Source organism: Ursus maritimus, unplaced genomic scaffold, assembly GCF_017311325.1.
Source record: "Ursus maritimus isolate PB19 unplaced genomic scaffold, ASM1731132v1 scaffold_22, whole genome shotgun sequence".
NCBI lineage: Eukaryota > Metazoa > Chordata > Mammalia > Carnivora > Ursidae > Ursus > Ursus maritimus.
The window spans coordinates 21,299,798-21,305,384 of NW_024424675.1; the positions used below are offsets into that span (position 1 = coordinate 21,299,798).

At 50.1% G+C, this 5,587-nt stretch overlaps 1 protein-coding gene across 2 annotated transcripts in view; it reads left to right on the forward strand.

The window, feature by feature from the left end:
- The first annotated feature begins 5,320 nt into the window (after positions 1–5,320).
- CSNK2A1 (casein kinase 2 alpha 1) overlaps positions 5,321–5,587 on the forward strand; it is a 50,391-nt gene continuing 50,124 nt past the window's right edge. For both annotated transcript variants that reach the window (XM_040638110.1, XM_040638109.1), the window contains exon 1: positions 5,321–5,456. The gene's annotated coding sequence lies outside the window, so the exon portion shown is untranslated. The remainder of the gene's footprint in view (positions 5,457–5,587) is intronic.

Genomic DNA, 5,587 nt, shown 5'->3' on the forward strand with positions numbered 1-5,587 from the left:
CAGGGAGCCCGATGCAGGGCTCAATCCCAGAACGCCGGGATCACAACCCGAACTGAGCCCCCCTGGCGCCCCTCCTCCTAGCTGTTTAGCTGTCACTCAAAAGGGATGGAGGTCATGAAAAAATACAATTTAAAGTTTAATACAAACAACACCAAAAGACAAAACTTTCTTCAGCCAGACTTTCCTACAGAAATTTCAACTGGGACTGTTTCAAAAGACACAATGCACCAATGACAGTCCCATCCTTATGGTGGAGGAGGAAACTCCCAGGGAGAATATGGAAAACAGGAGACCTCTTAAGGCTTTTGGCTGGAACTTACACATTGTCACTTTCACCTGCATCTCACCGGCCAAAGCACATCTGTGGCCAAGCTTAATATCAATGGAGTTGGGGGTATAACCAGCCCTGGCTGGGGGGAGAACATGACAGTCACTGAATAGTAACCTAATCTGCCACAAGGTAATTCATGCTACATCCTCTCTTCTTTCTTTCCTTCCTGACCTCTTTCCTACTTTCCTTCCTTCCTTCCTTCCTTCCTTCCTTCCTTCCATCATCCTTCCTTCCTTCCTTGTTTCTCTCTCTCTCTTTCTTTCTTAAAGATTTTATTTATTTATTTGAGAGAGAGTGCGCGCACCAGTGGTGGTGGGGGTGGGGGAAGGCAGAGGGAGAGGGAGGAATAGGCTCCAGGGGAGCCGGACATGGGGCTCGATCCCAGGACCCCAAGATCATTACCCAAGCTGAAGTCAGATGCTTAACAGACTGAGCCATCCAGGCTCAGATGAGGAAACTAGGGCTCAGAGAGATCAAATAAGTTGCCCAAGGTTATACTACTAGTAAATGACAGAGCTGGAATCCAACCAAGTCAGAGTCAAGTTTACATATGTCACGGACACCAGGCCAAGGGATTTAGACTTTCCCTGAAGGCAATGAAATGCCACTGAAAACTCTTGAGCAAGAAAGGGACATAGTGGTGAATAAACTTTCCTCCAGTGGCAGTGCGTGTGCAGGATGCTTGGGAGAGGGAGAGGGGAGGGGCTCCCGAGGTAGTTACAAAACTTCAGGCCAGAACCGATAAGGGACCGGGCTGGAGCAGCGTCAAAAAAAGGGGGGAGAAACTGTAAACGTAAAAATCAAACAGAAAAAGACAGAGGTGAGAGACAAACTGAAGAAGGACGTTTTAAACACGTTTTTCGTTATGGAGGGTTGAAATAAAAATTGATGTTTGTTACCAAAAAAAAATAAAATTCAAACCAAAAAAATTTTGCGCAACACAGACGGAAGTGTTTAAAGTAAAGTTCCCTCCTCTTCCTGTCTTCTGAGATAAGCTCCATTAATAGTCTGTGGTAAATCTTGCCTGAACTTTGTCTAAAACTATATAACCCATGTACATCTACCCATTTTTAAATGTGTTTTTATTTTTTTTTATTTTATTTTTTTTTTTTTTTAAAGATTTTATTTATATTTATGTGACAGAGAGACAGCCAGCGAGAGAGGGAACACAGCAGGGGGAGTGGGAGAGGAAGAAGCAGGCTCATAGTGGAGGAGCCCGATGTGGGACTCGATCCCGGCACGCCGGGATCACGCCCTGAGCCGAAGGCAGACGCTTTAACGACTGCGCTACCCAGGCGCCCCTAAATGTGTTTTTAAAATGTGTTCTGACCAAACTTTTGTTTCGTCTCTTGCTTTTCCTCACATGACAGTGTGACAGAGCCAGCGTTCCATGTCAGGACAGCATAGTGTCATTCTTTTTAACAGCTTTGCCCTTGACTAGATGTGTGGCCCTGCACAGCTTGCTTAACCTCTCTGAATCTTGGGTGTCCTTCATCTATGAGCGGGGATAACCATGTCATTGCCACACAGGGCTGTCAAAAGGATTAAAAGAGCTCAGACATATAAGGCCCCTGGCATAGTGTCTGATGTCTACTAAGGGCTCAACAAACATTAGCTCTTGTTGTTCACAGCTCCGTGGCTAGCTAGCTGCACGAGAATTTATCGAACCAGGTCCAGGCATATGATCACTTCGTGTGGTAGGTTTGCAAAGTTTAGCCCCCAACAATTCCGGCCATCCTGGTACGCACGACTCTTTGCCGTATGACTTTGGTGTTTTTCTCATCGACAGATGGAGTCTCTTTCTACTCTCCTTGAATCTGAGCTGGCCGTGGGACACGCTTTGTTCAATAAAATGCAGCGAGAGTGATGTTCTAGCGCTTCGGAGCCTCGGCCTCAAGAGGCCTTGCTGCTTTTGTGCTTGCCTTTTGGAGGCCATCATGGGAGGAAGCCTGAGCTCGCTGCTGAGGAAGCCACGTGAAGGAGAACCAAGGCACTCAAGCCAACAGGCCCAGGCAGCTGGCAGACATGTCAATGAGGCTGTGCGGGGCCAGCCAGCTTGTCCACGTGCTCACTGACCGTGAGTGGGGGGGGGGGGTAAGACCGAGCACAGCGGAAGAGAACTGCCCTAGAGGACACACGTCCGAACTGCCAATCCACACTGGCAGAAGCAAATAAGTAAGTGTTGGTTTAAGCCACTCTGTATTTGGGGTGCTTTGTTAAGCAGCAGTAGGAAGCTGATACAATCAGGTTTGGTGCAGAGAGGAGGACTCAGGTTGGAATGCAAGGTCTGTCACGGCATGTGACCTTGGTCATGTCTCGTAATCTCTCTTCGCCTCGAGTTCCTCATCTGTGCAATGGGATACTTTGAGTTCCTACCTCATCAGGCTGACGTGGGGGGTGAATGAGATGGTGAACATTCACTGTGAGGCACAGGGCAAGTACTTCAACTCTTAACTGTGATCATTGCTCTTGTTGTTTGGAGGCAACCTCGACTGAGAGTTGTCACGTGGGGTGTCAGGAAGAATAAGTGGTAAAGACAACTGAGCTGGTTTTTGGAGCCACCATAACCGGATGAACATTGGAGAATGGGAGCATCTTGGGATAAGAGACCTACACCAGGCTGGTCAGGGAGATGGCCGGGCTTGGGGCTCATTCCTATTCTGCTTAGTGCAAAGGTTTATATGTGTGTGCCTGGGTGAGCTCTCTGAATGAGGTCATGGATGGACGCTGGAACTGGGTGGAAGAATGAAGAACTGACACTGTAGAAGGGGCTGAGACCACAGGGAAGGTGTGAGGGCTAAGCCTTGGGCAATAGTCCTGCTCTTCTCACATGAAACCCCAGACTCCTTATCATGGCCTGAATGCCCTGCCCACCTCCCCCACCGGATTCCCTACCCTCTCTCTTTCACTCACAGTGCTTCAGCCACGCTAGCCTCCTTGTTCAAATTTACCCAACTCTTTCCTGCCTCAGGACCTTTGTACTCACTGCTCCCTTCTTAGAGGGAACTTCTGAACCACTCAAGCTAAAGTGCTCCCCCTTTTAGACTATTTCATAGCTACTTACCTTTTTCCTTCCGAGCATTTATTGCTACCTGAAACTATGTTGTTTATTTATTTGTTTACCAACGTATTATTTGTTTTTCACTTTAGAAAGTGAGCTCCATGAGGAATTGGTGCCTGTCTTGCTCATACCCCAACCCCAGCACTTAGTGTCCGGCTAATAGCAAGTGATTAATAGCTGTGAACGGAAAAAATGTGAACAAAGGAGCCATGACAGCTGGCTCAACAAACAAACAAACAAACAAACAAACAAGATTCAAGGGCCAAGTGGAAGGCCAGTCATTTCCTTAAAAAGGTCTTCATGAAAACCTTGGGATCATCTTGTCAAACCTCCTCAGTCCACAGGTGGGGAAACAGCCCCAGAGAAGAGGATTGACCCACCTTCCAGCACCCAGAAAGCCATTACTGTAGATTCCCAGCCCCTGGGGTCAAATGCTGCAGACCTGTCTGGCAGATAAGCCCAGAAAAGGTCACAGCCACCTCCTTGCAATCATTGCTGTATGTCTGCAGTTGCGGCCACCCCCATTCTATAGGGGAGGAGATTGTCTCTTTGGGAGCAGAGGTGACAGTAAGCTGACAAACTGTGAAAGGAGGGCTGGAGAGGGTGGGAAGGCCCATTCCTGGGCTAGGCAGCTATTCTGAGTCAGCTCAGGGATAATAGCTGGTACCAAAATAACCCAACCTCCTCACCCTTGTTCCAGCCCTCACACCTCTGCCCCACTAGAGGTGAGGCTAACACTTGAATTCCTCTCAGTAACACACCAGTTTTTAGCAGGGCCTGCACAGAGGACAGTGATCATTAGACCCAGCCCTGTCCACTGGGGGCTCACAGTCTGTTAGAGGAGGCAGGCTAGGGACCAGTCAGGCTGCTGAATAATGGTGCCTACGTCTGGGGAAGCTCAAGGGAGGGAAGAGCCTCAGAAGAAAGGATCCCTGAATTAATTCAATGGACGTACGGAAGTTAGCCAGTTCAGGGGATGACAGTAACAGAAATAACAGCCAGCGCAAAGGGAGGCAGGCAACACATATAAGCTCCAGGAATAGTTGGTAGTTTTAGTGGGTAGAGGCATCAGAAATATGAGAGGGGAGGGGCACAATAGGAGGCTAGAAAGGGGGGTGAGTGAGCTGTCCAATTTATCGAGGAATTTGGTTGTCAAGAGAACTTCGGCTATCTTTGGTGCACAAAGGAGAGCCCTGGCAGATTGTTATCCATGAGGACGCCCTGATCAGGTTTGCAAGATATAAAGTGCCCCGTGGCTGCTTTGGGGAGGTTGCCTGGGCCGGGGGAGGAGGAGGAGGGGCAGACCGAAGGAAGAAAACAGTTTATTCTAGATGGGCAATTCTAAATAGGACTCCTGTAGGAAGCAGGAATTGGGTCACTGTCTCTGTAGAGCTTAGATCATCACTCCTTCGACTCTCGAGCCACACCATTCCGAGGGTTCAACTTTCGATCGTTTGTCGCGAACTCAAAGTTTGAGCAGAGCAAACGTGCCGCTGGAACCCTAACCCTAGGCGAGAGGTCCGAGCAAGAGACTCCAACTCCCAAAATGCTTCGCTTCACAGCCCTGCGAGTCGCGCATGCTTCAAGAAAGGCCGGTCGGCTTGTCGACTCGTCAGCAGGGTGAGATGCGGGAAGCATAGGGACCGCCATCTTAGCTTGGGGCAAACCAATTGTACACCTACGGGAGGTTCTTCTTCTCTGCCTCATCAGTTCTTAATCGGTACTGAAATAAAATGCGCTTAATTATTGCAAATCTCTTTATTATGTTTTACATTGAGAATTTCTTCCATTTTTACCCCCCAGTCCGGAACTGCACCTGCAGGGGTACAATAGCACATCCCAGCATGGCCGCTCTCAGACAGATTCCGCTGGGGGTGGAGTCGGAAGCGGTCCCGCCCCGCCTCCTGGTAGGAAGGGGGTTTCCGCTTCCGGCAGCGGCGGCTGCAGCCTCGCTCTGGTCCCTGCGGCTGGCGGCCGAGCCGTGTGTCTCCTCCTCCGCCGCCGCCATATTGTCTGTGTGAGGAGAGGGGAGAGCGGCCGCCGCCGCTGCCGCTTCCACCACAGGTACGGTGGGAGCCGCCAGGCGAGGTCGTTGGGTGTGGAGGTGGGCCCAGGATGGGACAACGGAGCGAGGTCTCCCCTCGCGCTCCCAGCGGACTCTGGAGCGGCCCGTCGCTTTCCCCTGCCCCCCCCCC